The sequence below is a fragment of the Toxorhynchites rutilus genome, chromosome 3, assembly GCF_029784135.1.
Source record: "Toxorhynchites rutilus septentrionalis strain SRP chromosome 3, ASM2978413v1, whole genome shotgun sequence".
NCBI classification, from domain to species: Eukaryota; Metazoa; Arthropoda; class Insecta; order Diptera; family Culicidae; genus Toxorhynchites; species Toxorhynchites rutilus.
In genome coordinates, this window is record NC_073746.1 from 313,142,717 (window position 1) to 313,160,626 (window position 17,910).

The window sequence follows — 17,910 nt, forward strand, 5'->3', positions numbered from 1 at the left end:
GGTAATGGTAATGGTTATGGTTATGGTTATGGTTATGGTAATGGTAATGGTTATGGTTATGGTTATGGTTATGGTTATGGTTATGGTAATGGTAATGGTAATGGTAATGGTAATGGTAATGGTAATGGTAATGGTAATGGTAATGGTAATGGTAATGGTAATGGTAATGGTAATGGTAATGGTAATGGTTATGGTTATGGTTATGGTAATGGTAATGGTTATGGTTATGGTTATGGTTATGGTTATGGTTATGGTTATGGTTATGGTAATGGTAATGGTAATGGTAATGGTAATGGTAATGGTAATGGTAATGGTAATGGTAATGGTAATGGTAACTTCACCAAAAAGCGACCGATGATCAGCAACACCAACAAAAAATGACCTCAGTTTGCGAGGAACCTCTATAACGCTTTCTAAGACACTATTGCGGTACGAATCATAGTTTTTGAAATATAAATTATCAAAGATTTTTCTTACTAAAATCGATACGCCCTTTTCAATGGTAATAATAATGGTAATGGTAATGGTAATGGTAATGGTAATGGTAATGGTAATGGTAATGGTAATGGTAATGGTAATGGTAATGGTAATGGTAATGGTAATGGTAATGGTAATGGTAATGGTAATGGTAATGGTAATGGTAATGGTAATGGTAATGGTAATGGTAATGGTAATGGTAATGGTAATGGTAATGGTAATGGTAATGGTAATGGTAATGGTAATGGTAATGGTAATGGTACACTATTGCGGTACGAATCATAGTTTTTGAAATATAAATTATCAAAGATTTTTCTTACTAAAATCGATACGCCCTTTTCAATGGTAATAATAATGGTAATGGTAATGGTAATGGTAATGGTAATGGTAATGGTAATGGTAATGGTAATGGTAATGGTAATGGTAATGGTAATGGTAATGGTAATGGTAATGGTAGATTTTTCAAAGATGGTAATGGTAATGGTAATGGTAATGGTAATGGTAATGGTAATGGTAATGGTAATGGTAATGGTACACTATTGCGGTACGAATCATAGTTTTTGAAATATAAATTATCAAAGATTTTTCTTACTAAAATCGATACGCCCTTTTCAATGGTAATAATAATGGTAATGGTAATGGTAATGGTAATGGTAATGGTAATGGTAATGGTAATGGTAATGGTAATGGTAATGGTAATGGTAATGGTAATGGTAATGGTAATGGTAATGGTAATGGTAATGGTTATGGTTATGGTTATGGTTATGGTTATGGTTATGGTTATGGTTATGGTTATGGTTATGGTTATGGTTATGGTTATGGTTATGGTTATGGTTATGGTTATGGTTATGGTTATGGTAATGGTAATGGTAATGGTAATGGTAATGGTAATGGTAATGGTAATGGTAATGGTAATGGTAATGGTAATGGTAATGGTAATGGTAATGGTAATGGTAATGGTAATGGTAATGGTAATGGTAATGGTAATGGTAATGGTAATGGTAATGGTAATGGTAATGGTAATGGTAATGGTAATGGTAATGGTAATGGTAATGGTAATGGTAATGGTAATGGTAATGGTAATGGTAATGGTAATGGTAATGGTAATGGTAATGGTAATGGTAATGGTAATGGTAATGGTAATGGTAATGGTAATGGTAATGGTAATGGTAATGGTTATGGTTATGGTTATGGTTATGGTTATGGTTATGGTTATGGTTATGGTTATGGTTATGGTTATGGTTATGGTTATGGTTATGGTTATGGTTATGGTTATGGTTATGGTTATGGTTATGGTTATGGTTATGGTTATGGTTATGGTTATGGTTATGGTTATGGTTATGGTTATGGTTATGGTTATGGTTATGGTTATGGTTATGGTTATGGTAATGGTTATGGTTATGGTTATGGTTATGGTTATGGTTATGGTTATGGTTATGGTAATGGTAATGTTAATGGTAATGGTAATGGTTATGGTTATGGTTATGGTTATGGTAATGGTAATGGTAATGGTTATGGTTATGGTTATGGTTATGGTTATGGTTATGGTAATGGTAATGGTAATGGTAATGGTAACTTCACCAAAAAGCGACCGATGATCAGCAACACCAACAAAAAATGACCTCAGTTTGCGAGGAACCATGTCAACGAGCCGCTGGAGTTCTGGAAGCGCGTTATTTGGTCGGACGAGTCTATGTTTGGGCTGTTTGACAAGAAAGGGCGACTCCGAGTGTAGCGGAAAAGTGACGAGGGCGTCCAGGATCAGCATCTACAACCGACTATGAAGCACGTTGGTGGAATCATCATAGTGTGGGACTGTTCCTCGTGGGCTGGTATAAGAAAATTAGCGCAGGTATTATGACTTCTGATGGTTACATCGACATTTTGTGCGAGAATCTGAAGAGTCCATGTTGAAAATGGGTCTGGAGGATAACTACACCTTCCAGCAAGATAAGGACGAATCCTATTGAGAATTTATGGGCGAATTCGGACAACAAAGTGGACAAAACGTGACGTTACAAACAAACAAAACTGTTTTGCTGCGTTGAAGAAGCCTTGTGATGGAACCTCGTGGAGAATATGCCAAAGCGTTGCCAGTTGGTTATCGAGGCCAATGGGGTTTATATTGCCTATACATCATTTGTTTTTGACATAGGAGAATGTCTTTGATTTCTATACAGAATCATTAGGTTTTCAAACGCATATTACTCAAAATCGTTATTGCGATACATGTTGTGTAGTATACCATTAGACAGGAATTTTTTTTTTATTATTATTAAAAAAAATGTTTATGAACAAAATGTGGTTCCGGATTCTACTACATATAGCAAATGTTTTTTAGTGCTTCCATTTAATGTACCAAATGAGAAAAAAAAATTAAACAATCAAAAACTCATTTCAAAAGCAATTACTGCACATAATAACAGTCCTATGTCAAACCATCGACCCATTACCTTCATTTTTTTTTTAAATGAACCATGGAGTGGATTTTTTATGTTATACCCCAAAAATACCCATTTAGGAACAAGTAATTTTTTGTTTTTCCAAAAAATAAATCGATGATACTGAAATAGCAAAATGGTCAACTAATTACCTACTAAATGGTTCTACTGAAAAGTCCCGGGATTTTCCAACAGATGGCGCCACTAAAAATGAACAAGATTCACTTCTAGAGCTTCATCTGTCACTAGCTTATGTGTGAAGTTTCACACCATTTCGCTTATTTGTTCACAAATTACAGTTGTTTAAGTGTCCTGAGCATTCGTATAGAAAATGGAAAAAGAGGAATATTGTGTTATGATCGAACATTGTTTTTTGATGGGAAATACTCATGAACGATCATTGCAGTGGTTACGAAATGTTAGTCCACTTCTACTTCTTCGAGAACAACAGTTTATCGGTGGTTAAGTAAATTTAAAATGAGCCGTACAAGTACAAAAAAAAAAGTGCATCGACCCGTTCCGAACAATCGTAAAGTGAAGTTACGCGAGTTAACTGAGGCCGTAGGCATTTCAGAAGAACGAGTGGGATACATTTTGCACGACATTTTGGACATGAACAAGCTATCCGCGCGATGGGTGCCGCGTCTGCTGACCGTCGACCAAAAACAGCGACGCGTTGATGATTCAACAACCGATTTGGCGTTGTCGTTTTGTGACAATGAATGAAACATGGATCCATTACCACATTCCTGAGTCCAATAGGTAGTCTGCAGAGTGGTACTGAGGCGTATTTCGAAGACATAGACGTTTCGTACTACAGAAAGGGAATCAAAATGTTGGAAACTCGCTGTTTGCGCCCCAACATATCCTGACATGTCTGCCTCTCGTGCTAAGCGGGAAGTTTTGAAATTATGACGCGAACAAAGCAAAAACGCATGCCCCGCCCTCTCGACATTACTACCAGCCAATGCAACGGGAGAGTAAAAGAAGAAAACTCTGTTTATATAGTGTGTACATATTAGCCTTTAATTGCATTCCTTTGATTTATTCCCACTCCAATTTAGAGATCGACAAATCATCATGGTGAGCGGTTCCGAGCCGTTCAGCTCATAGAAGTGAGCTGCTCATTTGGAACAGCTCTTCAGCTCAGTTGAATTTTGCGATTGTCCACACAATTGCATAACTATCGTTCTAAATCATATTTCGGACGCCTAAGGCATATGATGCAAAAAACAGGTCTAAACTTTATGCAAAGGTATTATTTGGTTGATATTTTTAATATATTAGTTCAATATGCTTTTAAGCTTTATACTTTGGTACCTATTTGATTGAAAACATAAAAAAATCATCGAATAAAATGCCTTTCAAATGAAGCGAATAAAAATCATACTTCGGACACTTTATTTTGTAATTTTTTGAACGAAAATTACATTACACTTGATTATATTCTATAGTCAACTGGGAAACACCAAGCAACACAGTAAACTGTTAACAATGATGAGAACTGATGAAACACGGGAGAAATTAAAATATTTATCAACGGGTAAATTCTACGTGCTCACGCTGAGGAAACGTCAAACACAAACGATAGTGAGTAGTGTTGATGGATTTTTGCCGATTATGTTATAATTCAAATGTAGTTCTCATATGAAACAATAGTAAAACCAAGGGATTACTCTAAAGAAGCAGTTGTGATATTAATTTTATAGTTTTATCATCAGTGCATTGAGCATTTCAAGATATTAGAACAAAGTGTCCGAAATATGATTCAGAACGGTACCATGGGACATTCTATAGTGTGCATTTTCTTAATTTACAAAAATAAAAAAAATAAACGAATTTAATTTGTAATTGTAAACAAACTAAAACTAATATGAATTCTAATAATATAATATACAACAAATGTTGATTGCTGAAACCCAACATAGAAGATGCTTGGGATATGCTGAACTTAAACAACAGAAGAACCAGCAGTAGCCAAATAAAATGCCTTCAGAAATATTGGCCGAGACAACGGTTTTTGATGAAACTACCGAGGATATAAAAATAAATCCCCTAATAGGCACAACGAGAAATAATTCTTCGCGGTGACAGAGATAACAAAAGGACCATTATCAATCATCAGCATTTATGCCGAGTGGTTTTCTGAATTGTTTTGATTCAGCACGCGGAAATAAATTTATGTGTTTCCACAGTCATGTTTAAATAACAATATAATATAGTAATTTCGTTTACAATCATATAATAATGTTTATTATTTTGTTTGGCGATGTAAGAAAAAATTAATGAAGTAACGATTGAATATCTTCAAAACAAAAACCTTTTTTCTATCTGGCATCTCTGCTAAAGCTGAAGAACGAAGAGGGAGACTCGAAAACAAACTGACGTCATATCATAAAGCGCGGGAGACGAAAAATTCTTTCGTGTCTCATAATTCACACTCTCTGCAGCTTTTGCGCTGCACAGCTTCAACTCAACAGTTCAGCTGTGTGATATTCCCACAATCAACAACACACAACACTATCAATTGTTCAAAAACCGACATCCATTCCTCTCTAAATGAAATAATCAACACACTCGTGCTGTCATACCAATTACACTCTAAAGCAAAGACCTTCGTATTGTCAGCTTGTATTGGCCTCCGAGAGCTGCGGTTAGCCGCAAGCAACTTGTTGACATGTGCTCACTCCTTCCTGAGCCACGATTGATCTTGGGAGACTTCAATTCTCACGGAACTGCCTGGGGGGAACAGTACGACGACAATCGTTCATTATTGATATATGACCTTTGTAACAGCTTCAATATGACCGTTTTGAACACTGGGGAAACAACACGTGTACCTAAACCTCCTGCTAACCCAAGTGCTCTTGACCTCTCGCTTTGCTCGAATTCACTATCGTTAGATTGCAAGTGGAATGTAATCCAGGACCCCAACGGTAGTGATCACTTGCCAATCAAATTCCATCACCATTGGGTCGAATTCTTCTGAATCTATAAACATGGCATATGACCTCACAAGACACATTGACTGGAAAAAATATGCGGACGCGATTGCTCTAGCCATCAATTCCAGAGATGGCTTACCTCCATTGGAGGAGTATAACTTCCTTTCTCGTTTGATCTATGACAGCGCAGTTCGCGCTCAAACGAAACCCATCCCAGGTTCCACTATTCGTCGAAGGCATCCCAATCTATGGTGGGATAGCATATGTTCCAAGCTTTATGTAGAAAAATAGAATGCATTTAAAGCTTTTCGGAAACGTGGAACCCCTGAAAATTTTCGGACGTATTCAGCCCTTGAAGATCAATTTAAAAACTTGATCAAAGGGAAAAAACGTGCTTATTGGCGAAATTTCGTGGGAGGTCTGTCACGAGAAACGTCAATGAAAAAATTATGGAAAGTGGCTCGAAACATGAGAAATCGCTCTTCAACGAATGAAAGCGAAGAATTTTCACATCGATGGATTTTTAATTTTGCACGAAAGGTTTGTCCCGATTCCGCTCCCGTGCAAAAAATTGTTCGAGATATACCACAAGATAGGTGCGATCTTGATTCTGAGTTTTCGATGGTAGAATTCTCTCTTGCTCTCCTTTCATGTAAAAATTCTGCTCCGGGATCGGATCGAATTAAGTTCAACTTGTTGAAAAACCTCCTTGATGTGGCGAAACATCACTTGTTGAATTTATTCAATCGGTTTCTGGAACATAATATTGTTCCAGATGATTGGAGACAAGTACGAGTTATAGCTATTCAAAAACCCGGAAAACCCGCGTCCGACTTCAATTCGTACCACCCAATAGCAATGTTGTCTTGTATACGGAAATTGTTGGAGAAAATGGTCTTGCTTCGTCTTGATCGATGGGTTGAAACGAATGGCCTACTCTCAGATACACAATATGGGTTCCGCAGGGGCAAGGGGACGAATGATTGTCTTGCGTTGCTTTCTTCAGAAATTCAAATGGCTTACGCCAAAAAAAAACAAATGGCTTCAGTATTCTTAGACATAAAGGGGGCCTTCGATTTTGTTTCTATAGAGGTTTTGTCGGACAAATTACACTCTCGGGGTCTGCCGCCTCTATTGAATAATATGTTATATAACTTGCTTTGTGAGAAACATTTGAACTTTTCTCACGGAGATTCGGCAGTAAGTCGGGTCTCTTACATGGGCCTGTCCCAGGGCTCATATTTAAGCCCCCTTTTGTACAACTTCTATGTAAGCGACATCGACAATAGCCTTACACAAAATTGCAGCAAACTTGCAGATGATGGAGTGGTGTCTGTCGTAGGATCAAACGAATCTGACCTGCAAGGACCCTTACAAGATACTTTGAACAATTTTTCAACCAGGGCCATTGGGCTAGGGATCGAATTCTCCACGGAGAAAACAGAGATGGTTTTTTTTTCTAGGAAGCATAGACCAGCAAAACCAAAGCTTCAACTTTTGGGTAAACCGATCACTCATGCTATGTCATTCAAGTATGTTGGGGTCTGGTTCGACTCCAAATGTACTTGGTGGGCCCATATTAGGTATCTGAGTAAAAAATGTCAACAAAGAATAAACTTTCTCCGTACAATTACCGGCACCTGGGGGGGAGCCCATCCAGAAGATCTTAATATGTTGTATCGAACAACTATTCTCTCAGTGATGGAGACAAAACACACCTCATTAAACTCGAGCAAATTCAGTATCTTTGTCTCCGTATTGCGTTGGGATGTATGCCCTCAACGCATACCATGAGTCTCGAGGTTTTGGCAGGCATAATCCCACTAAAAGATCGCTTCAATTTATTATCTCTTCGGTTCCTCATCCGGTGTAAGGTTATGAATCCATTGGTGATCGGAAATTTTGAGCTATATTTTCATTCTGGATTCATGAGTTCATATCATGAATTCACCTCTATGCAGGTTGTTCCTTCTTCGTATATTCCCAACCGTGTTTGTTTTCCTGACTACATCAATTCCTCTGTACATTTCGATCTGTTCATGAAGGAGAAAATCCATGAAAATCCAGATTATCTTAGATTGGGGTTCGTTCCTACGATCTTCAATGCAAAGTATGGGCGTATCAATTGTGATAATATATACTTTACTGATGGGTCCTCTATGAATGAGTCCACAGGATTTGGAGTGTTCAACGTATTTTTTAGCACCTCACACAGTCTCAGAATCCTTGCTCGGTATATATTGCTGAATTGGCAGCGATATACTGGGCGCTGGACAGCGTCGCCTCACGACCTGTTGAACACTATTACATTGTAACGGATAGTCTTAGCTCTGTCGAAGCTATCCGTTCAGTGAGGCCGGAAAAGCACTCGCCGTACTTCCTTGAGAGAATACGAGAAATTTTGAGTGCTTTATCCAGACGCTGTTATGTCATTACCTTTGTCTGGGTCCCTTCACATTGCTCCATTCCGGGTAATGAGAGGGCTGACTCATTAGCAAAGGTAGGTGCAATTGAAGGCGATATTTATCAGCGTCAAATCGCCTTCAATGAATTTTATTCTTTAGTCCGCAAAAATACCATCGCTAACTGGCAACGCAAGTGGAATGAAGATGAATTGGGCCGGTGGTTTCACTCGATTATCCCTAAGGTTGGCCTCAAACCGTGGTTCAAATGTCTGGACTTTATTCGCAACTTCTCCCGACTCATGTCCAATCACTGTTCGTTAGATGCACTACTCTTCCGTTTCAATATCTGCGTTTGTGGCCAAGGTTATCACGACATCGAGTTTGGTCGTGCGAGGTGTATCTGGTCGCCAGATCGAATTTAGAAAACTCCCTTCGGGCCCGAGGAAGACAGCCCAATGTGCCGGTGAGAGATGTGTTGGCTCGGTTAGACCTTGATTACATGTCCCATATATATATTTTCCTTAAAGCTATAGATCTTCGTGTGTGATTGTCCCTACATCCTTATACCCTCCTTTCCTTCCCTTGCAGGTAATTCGTCCCCTTGTTATAAATAGTAGAATAAGTTGAAATGTAAATAAACTATAGATATACGAATAGATTTAAGAATTGAGTGTTCATCAACATTGTTACAATTTCCTTATATCCCATCCTTCTCCTAGAAATATGTCACCCTTCTAAACTCGAGTACACCGCGAGTAATCGGTTTTCCACCTTACTAACCAAAGCTGTAAGAAAATTGTTTATATATATATATATATATATATATATATATATATATATATATATATATATATATATATATATATATATAGTTTTAATATTATATTTAAGAATTCGGCTCCTTTAAACTTAAGTAACTGAGCCTGTAAAAATAAACGAATTAATAAAAAAAAAAGAGTGATGCTTTGGATTTTTTCCCTGAACCCTTTCACGGGTAGTGGTTACTATATTGCGTTACTATTTCCAACGATTTTATTTTTTCTCTGCAATAAATTATTACTTCTAGCCTAACTGTGGTAACTAGTTCAGATATCTAGCAACGTGCCTGATTTTTTTGGGCGCGAAAAAATTTAAAACTATTCACTTTGGAGTCATTTTTGTGTTTACAACTCCCAATTTAGAGCAGCAAGAGCAAATTTCTCGAAAAACAGTCTATTTGTTGAAATTTTCAATACATATGGACTGTTTAGGACCTGCTGATTCTGATCATGTCCTCGTTTGTCCACGATGAGGGAGGGGGTGTTCAAAAACATGATTTTTCTGTCCACGTGGTATGTGGACAGCCCCAGAAGAAGCAAAGGTTTTCCTTTCCTCTCACTCTACATGTATCGTTACAGCAATAAAGACGCTATCACAAAAGTTGTGTTCACTTATTCGATCCGCGCGTGTATTCCGAACTGTTTTCCTTATTACGGTTGTTGATAGTTCATTTGTCGGAATTCCCTGCATAACCTGTTTATTCGAATGGGGTTCTGTCCCATACGGGGCGGCTTCTCGTTGGCACGGGATCATCCAACTGCGAAAATGTAGACTCAAATTAGGTCACTAACTATGCACATCCTGCCTGGAATGATTAATACGGCCGAAAATTGGAGTAAGCGCTCTTAAAGTTACAACCTCCGACTTCGAATTTCGGTAGTAGCTTTCCATAATTATTAAGCGTTGCTCGTTCGTGTACTAACGTTTCGACATTAACAGATCATAAACAAGTTTTAAGGGTCGTGCACGCGGAGACACTCACGAAGACAAGTCGCTAATTTTTAGAAATTCAAATTTAAAAAAAGTTCTACGGATTTAGATACTTCTGCGAGATTTAGATGCAATTTTATATGCACCTGGTGCATATCGAACAAGGAATTAACCGTTCCATGGAATAAGAAATGGGGTCCTGCATTCTTCTGATGAACAAGAAACAAAAACCTCTCCGTAGCCACATTGGTTGCGCGTTCGCTTAGTAAGCGATCGATCGTGAGTTCAAAACTCAGGACCCTCATTGACCATCTTTGTGTTGTTACAGAATAGCTACGTCCACGCAACAATCATCAGCGATGGAGATCGATCCACGGTCGAAATTAGATCGATTCATCCATACAACTGCTCTGCTCTGCAAGACACATCGGGCTGCTGTTCTATAAATAGCTCTACAATGATCAATCAACTTTCTCCGCTGCCCGGTGGTCTAACTGGATAATGGAAGAAAATACAATACAGAATACTCTTACGCCTAAATGGCTACTGTGTAAATGTACCATATGCAATGGTATAGAAGGAATACTGGCGAATGGCAACTGTGTAATGTAAAGTGCTATAATTATAGATATGATAACCATGTGACATGTACACGATTAAAATTCGGCTCTGTTACAGCTAAAATGCTAATGAGCCTGAAATAAATAAATGGGATAAAAAAAAAAAAAAAGAAACAAAAATCGTTCCTCGGAAATTATGCGATTTATTCGTTTTGATAGAAGAGACAAGCGAACCCAGCATTTGGTTTCAGATCTACTAGCAACGGAATTCGTATCAAAAATAACTACATTAGTACGAACTATTCGATTGAATGTAATTGCTCAAACCTGCAAAAGAAAAGAAGGCAAAATGACACGTTTTACAATGCACTTTTACGAATCACATAATTGTAGTTTTACAATTACCAAAAGAAAACCGACGACCAAAAAGTTCTCTTACTCAGTTGGAAGCAGTCTTCAGAAAACAAATGCAGCGCTGCGCTTGAGTTTAATTTTCATCAGCGCGCGCTCAAAGAAAACTCGTATTCTCTCTTGATGCGAAGAGCACCAAATTCATAAGCACGGCAGCGCAAAATGTACCCGGCGCAGAACTGAGATACTGAACATTTCTTCTCACTTGTGTAATACGCGTCTCATTCTATACACACACACACACATACACATCAAATTCTAGCGCCCGCTTTGTCTCCGTTCGTTCTAAGCAAAGCAACAGCGCGCCCCCATTTGAACCGTATACGCTTGTGTGAAGAAAAATACCTCAACAGAGAGAGCAATCCAGATTCGAGCGCGCAGTATAGAAATACGGCGCAAGCACGGCGCAAATGTCAGCGTAAAACTCAGCTTAAAACTGGGCGTAAGAACGGCGCTGACAATTCAACATTTCATCTGTGTTTCGGAGCTTGCTCATTCGCCAGAGCGCATGTGTGCACAAGGAGTGGGAGCTCAACTGGGTACAAAAATCTTGTTGCGCATCAGCACCGAGTTGCATTCTGAAGACTGGATGGAAGGATCAATTGGTAAAAATAGAAGAAAACAGCTAAATGTATACGATGGACGGATTGAAAGGACCAAATCGCTAGAAATTATAACACAAATAAAAAAAAACATTTTGGATTTCAATGCTAAGAATGGTTGGTTTTTATATGATCAAACAACTGGAGAAAGAATACCGCGACAATAATTTTCATTTCAGTTGGCAGAAGAACTTTCCACTGAATACCGAAATTTACAAGAGCAATAAATGAAGAGCATGGATAAAACATTAGCAGACTCAAATACAATTTTTGAAAGACTAAAAAGCAGTCAAATTGAAACACAAGGAAAATATGGAATAAAAAAAGTTGATGGATCTGAGCATAGGGGCACGGACGGGATCTTGACATAGGACTGTGATTGTGTATAGTAATTGCATTTGAATTGAGTTTTTTTCATTATTGAAAATCTGTATTTTTTTCTCATTTGATACATCAAATGGAAGCTCTAAAAAAACCTTTCCTGTATGAACTTGTGTTCTTTAAACGAGTGAGATGAGACTCCGGAACAACATTCTGTTGATAAATGTACAGAAAATACAACTAAAGCCACTACTAACCTTTTCTTCTGTTTATTCAATTAAGAAGAAGAAGACAAAGAGTCATCATGTATTATTTTTAAAAACAAGTCAAAATAGTCAAGATCTACATAAATATAAAGCTAAGTCAAATAAATCAATGACCAAAGAAGTATATTATAGATTAAAATAGCATTTTGTCTTTCGTTGCACGATGTCCGGAACATTGTTTGTTATAACTTTATAACCCGGTGATGTATATTGAGTATCCTATGGGCATGAGTGCTCTCTTGGGAAGTTCGTGTAGCTGCTGTAGTGAATTGATCTCAATGGGTGCTAAGTTCTGCTTATATATAGGAAAGGGAAAGGAGGGTATGTGCACTCGAGGAAGTGAAGCGGGCTTCTTAGGAAGACATATATGGGGAGCATAATATTAAGACGCGACTACTCAAGTTATCATAATCTGATATGCCTGAGTATACCGTTTCGATCTTCTAAATCAGCAGCCAGTTAAATTCATTAATTGCATTTTCTACATAACCAAACAACATGATCAATATTATGGCATCCTGAACCACAATTACATGAATTGTTAGTACAGGGAAACTTCGATATAACGTACCCTCGTTATAACGTACCCTCGATATAACGTCACTCGATATAACGTACATTTTACTTCGATATAACGTACACATTTCCAAACTGTAAAGGAAAAAAAATCAATATTTTTTTGCCTGATAGAACAATGAATTATATGTATTGTGATGCTAAAACAAGTTTTTTACCTTCAATCAATCCCGAAATACAGCTGATTTTGTGATTCCGGATTCTAAATGAATCAAGCTTTAATCAACACTAAAAAGGGAAACATCATGAGAAAGGTTGGCTTCGTCTTCTGATTGAAGTTATTCGTTAACTTTACTAAAACAGCAACACAATAATGTATTATAGACTACGTTTGTGAGTACTTTATTATGCTTCGGTATAACGTACAATTTTGAAAGTGAAATGTACGTTATATCGAAGTTTACCTGTATCAAGACCTACACGATAAAAACGTGAATAGAGTACGAATTGATTGGGCAACATACAATACAATAATTGATAAATGCCGTTTATTGGTAAATGGAGAATAATTCATTATACACATCAACTAACATTTGTGAGCTAACGCCCGAATTTAAGCAAAAATATTGCTCGTTGCGTGGGGGAGGAAAGCAAGTGTTTAGTACAAACGAAAGAAAACATACCCATTTTAATCGTCAAATTGTTAACTTTTTTTACTATATTCACTGTTCATGTTTTAAACAAAAAAAAAGCTGGCTAAAAAGCTAAATTCCCTGTCTAATGTTATATAACACAACATATGTCGATTTTGAGTAATATGCGTTTGAAAACTCGTAAAGAATCGTTACATATTTCCCAGAGTGACCCCCCTATATAGAAATCAAAGACATAGTCCTATGTCATAAAATTTTAAATGTTTACAGCATCATCTGTAAAAAGTGTGACAACGACTAAATTTTTTAAAGCTTTTGTCAATATTGTGACATGCATGCAATTTAACAATGACACTTATTTACGATAGCCGCCTCTCCTAGTTTGCCAAACATGTCTCTACAATTAGGGGAAGTAGCGCGTTATCTGAATATGCCATTCATGTTTCCGATGAAGCAGAAAATTCATTACTTTAAATCACTGCAAAAAAAAATCATCCGAACAGTAACGCGAAATAAACTGTACACTGTGTATTGTGATGGCGGCAACATTGATGACACTAACACGCCCACGCTCCTCTTCTCATCACGATTATCATTGTTTCGGACAATATCGCCAGAGTACTCGCAAGCAGCAGAGGACGCACTTGTGCTTCCTACAAACATTAATTGTTGATCCACTGAACCTGTTGTGTACAGCGCATCATTTTCTATCGAATTCATCAGACCGGAAGTATTCGATGGCACGAGGCATGGATATTGCTCGAATAGGACATGTCACAATTTTACGGCGAAAGCAGCATCCAGCAGAATAACACGTTTGAACAATTGTGGAGGGATGATTTTTTTTTCAGTGTGTTGTAAATCATATTTGTCTATCATCGCACCTGGCGATGGAGGAACACTCACAACCTGCTTGCCGAAGTATTAAATCAAATGGTAATGTCTTCAATATATCATCGAGTGAAAGGCCGCCATGATAACCAGACTGATGAAAAATGCATGTGATTGGAGAATTGAAATACTTGGAAAATGCGGGATGGTGGAAACCATTAATGATCATCATTCGGTTACGAACAATCACGAGATTGCAAAAAGTGGAGGAGAGGATAGCAGGCAGACATCGAATCCTCATCCATTATATGGCGGTGTTAATTTTCTCTCCACCACGCGCGCATTCGATGATGGACGGTTACGCCTTCAATCTTTGAATTTATAACTTACACTTTGGGTAGCTCGGAAAACAGCTTTAAAATTTTTATCGAAAATAAATGCGTATAAATATTAATATCGAGTGTAAACATTCAATATTAATCGCTTTGATGTTGGGGATCCAGCGTGTTTCTCATGAAGTGAACTTCTTGAAATTATGCAGAAGCTTTTCCTCCGGATACAAGAGTCCCAGCAACACGATTACTCCGCTTGGTTAAACTTTTCGGGAATGCTTGATTCAAGGTCTAGAGAATATTTTTTACTTCACATTAATCTTCTTCTTGTATAAAATGTTGTTGGTTGGGTACCACACGAATAAAACGTCAAACACAGCCTGTTTTACCCCAAAGCTGGGTTGAATACTTGTTTCTAGGAACGATTTTATTTCGATGTATGTTTTTTTTTGTTCAACAGGTTATAAGATAAAAAAAAATAAATGAGAGACCAGCATTGTGATTAATTTGGATTTAGAATGTAAGTCAAGTGGATATTTATCGGTATCTACACATAAATTGTACAATATATGGTTCATGTTCAATTGTAAAAAAAATAAACCACCGACGATTAGCAAGTAACCCCAAAAGGAGAAAGCTGTGCTTCCCAGAATTTGACAGATTGTTCAGAAGCATGTTAAGCAAATTGAAGAAAAATGGTTCATGCTCCATACATTACGTTTAAACGTTAAAACGTGCGGTAAATTGTAGGCGTGTACGCCTTTCCTGGAATGATTAAAATGTCTGTGGCTGGCCAGACTAAACATTTCTTATTCCCTCCCACTTTTTCCGTCGTTTCTGGCTCGACATTGTTTACTTTTTAATATGGTCTAAATTAAAAAATAATAGCTTTCGTGTTTTCTCTTTCGCGCTATCTTTTCCAGCACAATTGAAGGCCAACCACCGACGCCATACAGGCGTCTCCGGTTGAACTTTAGCTCTTTAAAACTTTAAAACTGCGCACCATTTTTTGTCTTCAAAGAAAGATGTTTCGCACCAGATACTTTCACCGAAGTTGGGTTTGAGTTATCCTGAGTCTAATTTGGAATAAAATATACTATTTTAATATTATTATTATTTAATATTATTATCTCATTTACGAAAATTGAAGAACGTGTATTTCTGCACAAAATTGTTAGATCAGTGCCAAAAGACTTTAGGAGCTAGTAGAGAACGAATGAACTTCTGATCCAGTTTTTCAGCATACAATAATGAATAATTTCAAATTTATCATGACTAACATAACATAATAAAACGGATCTATTTTTAGGAGAACCACAACATATTTTGATTTCATTTCATCCTCTATCACTTTCTGAAGGAAATCGGATTTAGGACTACGTCTCTCATTTCTGTACCGGGTTGTAAGTTCAAAGTTTCGGAAACGAAAGCGAGACGCTGAGATTGCGAGGTTTGAACGCTAATAGCTCTTTGGCGTCTGAGCGAAGTGTTATGACAATCACTTCATTTGAAAGATAAAATGTCCAAGATGTATATGATTGTAACTTATTGTAACTTATGAAAATTATAAAAATTATCATAAAAATTATTTCAATAGCTGAAAATAGACGTTGCTTGGAAACATACTATCGAAATCACCATAAATATAACAATCACTTGAAATATTATATCAGTCGCAATTGGTGCATGATGCATGATGACGACGCCAACCTCTCTCAGTTTCTATTCTGCTTCCGCATGGAGCGGTCTTGGAAAATTGTTCGCCTGTGAATGCGTCTGAGTGGAGGAATATTAGCCCACATTCGACTAGGTGTTCCAGTGGTGCAACGATATCCGAGAGCATAAGTTTCTATTCTGCTTTCGCATGGAATTGTCATGAAAAATTGTTTGCTTGTGATTGCGCCCGAGCGAAAGAATATTCACACACATTTGCAAATTCGGCCAGGTGTTCCGTGACGTAATCCAAAAGCATCAGTTTCTATTCTGCTTTCGCAAGGAGGAATGGTCATGAACAATATCATGTATTGTTCTCACGAAAACAAAATGAATCATGTATAAAATATCTTCAGTTGCTTTTACAAAACCACTCAAACCCATCAGTTCTTTTTAGGACCACCAACACGTTCGAAAGAGTTGAATTTTATGATCATAACAATTCCATACTCATACTCAACCACCCATACACTAACAAAAAAAACTCAGCAGTCTTTCAAAATATTCATTCATTCATTCATTGAGAATCGATTCAGGTGAAATTTCAAATAAATTATTACTGAGCCAGCGATAGTCCTACGTCTACCTTGCGGTTATATCACAGATATAACTTCTAGTTTTTATATGAGAAAGGTATTTTATGGCTTTAAGAGGATGAATCAGAAATTAATTTCTTCCTTTATATTCAAAAAACGAGAAATATATGTATAAAAAACAAATGAAAAAAAATTGTTTTTACTGTTTTTACTTACCGCGCAAATTCCAAAATCCGCGTAAAAATAAACCGGGTAACTTTCAAAATCCGTGATAAAATCTAACAAACAGTGAATTATTAGTTTAAAATGCAACCCATATCCTAACAATTGGTTAACTGATTATTTTTTTTGCATGCTACAATCATGATATCTGTTTTTCCTTTTATTTCTCATCTACTAATCAGTGATACAATACAAACTTATTTTGTGAAAAGTCACATCAATTAGCATATTGAATTTTTACGCGGTTGATATGTGCCACGTAAAAAAAAGGCGTAAATTCCGAAATCAGCGTAAATTCCAAAAACCGCGTAAAATAAAACCGCATATAAAAAAACCGCGTAAAAAGAGACTTCAGTGTAATCGAGTCCGCTCTGTATGTCAAATCACATTCCATACAACCCTGCCAGCAACATTTAAAACTTCCGGAAACAACCAGACAATTTCAACTTGTACACCTGGTGTTTTTCGTTTTGAATAATTGTATGGAAAAAACAAAACTCCAAAGCTAATTTTGTCATGGAAACATCGTTGATTTCTTTTTCAAAAATAAAAATAATAGATGTTGTCCTCAAATCGCAGTTTACATTATATGACATTTAAAGAACACTACCTCGACTACTAATGTTTTATTATGTATTATTCTTTGGCACACCCCTATATTTTGATATTTTATTTTTTAACATCTATTAGAAACTCTCTTGTGACCGAGTAGCTGTTAAATTAGCTGTGGCTGAAGCTGTAGAAAAATGACTATTCACAAAATTTCAATGCAGAATGAATAGCTGAGATATGTGGAGTAAGGAGTGGTGCAACTCATAATAGTATTCTAAAGCATCAACAGTTTGATCCTTTTTTCAGGTCCGACAGAAAAAAATCAAGTAGCAGATTTGACAACTCGACAGACATCTCCAACTAATCACGATAAACAGC